Here is a 1,772-nt window from a genome sequence, read left to right on the forward strand (position 1 = left end):
AGAATGACTCAAATAGAATGAGCTCATGGCGCATGAGGAAATCCAAATAATCCAAATTTAGTGGTTGTTGGTTTATTGCAGATTGTAGTCTGGTGAGGAGTCTCTCCAACAGCTGATGTCTCAATATGTCCTGTTGATCATATAGACCTCACATTAGTAAATCCAAAAGTCTGTGGTTAGCAATTTGTGTCGAAAGACAGTCATATGTCATATCATGTTAAGGCTTGCACCCAAAAGGCATACACGAGCCACTCCCGGGCTGCTGTCATACTGGTAATCAGCAGAGACACCAGGTTTCTGGCTGCTGACTCAAGTGCACCACATTCCTAGCATTAAACGGTGGTCATGATTAACATGTCTTCATTTGTAATAGCACAAGGTGACACTATACTGTACAACTATACGTCCACCGATATTTATGCTAATATTAACAGCATCAGACCTATGGGTAGTTAACTGGCTGGCTGCAATTCTTGGTAGCAGACTATATAAATTACTTTCTAAATGTAGTAGGTGTGAGGCGTGTTCTTTTTATATCGAAAAGGGAAGACTAATAAGAGGATACAGTACAGTTGACCTTTGCATAGAGCAGTCAGAAATACTATCAATGCACAATTTAAGGGACTGATTATAAATGATCAGTGTAACGTCGTGTGATGTTGCAGATGCAGGTTGATCCCAGGACGTCACATATTCTGTCATTAAACTTAAAGAAGTTGGAAAAAAGGGTGAGTAGTACTCGACATAAATCTGGTTCATGATGCTTTGACCTGCAGTGGCTAAACAAGTATCTTCATGTGACCGTCTTAACAGAGAAGCATCGTAAACCAGACGAGATGTGTGTTTACTCTGAGGTGAAGACTGGAGCTGCAGGTACAGTCACGCTCATAGTCTGAAAGTACTGAAATGTGTCACATCATTGTGTGTAACTAAGGCTCAGTGTGCAGTTCAGTTCATCTCAGTCACCTTGGGTAGTTATTACATACAACCACTAGGTGGCACCACAGCTGGGAATTGTCAGTTCTTACACATATTTAGTGTGTTTTCAGTTCTACACACAGTACAGTTTACATTTCATATGTTTTTACTATGTTGTACTATAACTTTTCTTTCACACACAGTATATGGTTGTGTGTCTGGTTAGTTTGTCTTCGTTTTAAATCACATGTATAAAGCAGAGCAAAGCACTTAATGTTCAGGTGTCACACATACCTGACAGCAGAGCGACAATCAGGAAAAGATGGCCATGCGTGGGGAAAATCACCAAAAATGGATCTTTTAGCCCGACCGGTTAACATACTGTGAAGAAAAGGACTAAACGGATCAACTGAAGGTTTGAAAACCGGTTCCATAATCTCATCCACTGACTCAAGCTGTTGTCCAAGAGGCCATTAAAAGTCCCTGTGATATCTAATCCCCTCCTCAGGTGACAACACATGGTGCGTTCAATAGAAGTGAGAACACGTTTTGATCTATCTATATCCAAGTATAGGCTACCAATAAACAACGTAAACAGAACATCTAAGTTTTAGAAGGTTTTATATAAAACACAGGCCTATAAGTTAAGACAAAAGCTACATACTGTAAAAGCCTGTTTGTTATATATTACAACTACAACAGTCTGATGAAAGCTCAATCAGTGGTAGACTGAGATTGTTGGAGGGAAGTCAGCACCTTTCCAAAGGAGCATTTACTTTTGTTGGACCTTAGAAAAATATGACAGTTTCTTCCCTCGGAAAAGCAAACAAATAAACCAACACAAAAACTTTGTC

Source organism: Monopterus albus, unplaced genomic scaffold (assembly GCF_001952655.1).
Source record: "Monopterus albus unplaced genomic scaffold, M_albus_1.0 scaffold1058.1, whole genome shotgun sequence".
In the NCBI taxonomy this organism is placed as follows: domain Eukaryota; kingdom Metazoa; phylum Chordata; class Actinopteri; order Synbranchiformes; family Synbranchidae; genus Monopterus; species Monopterus albus.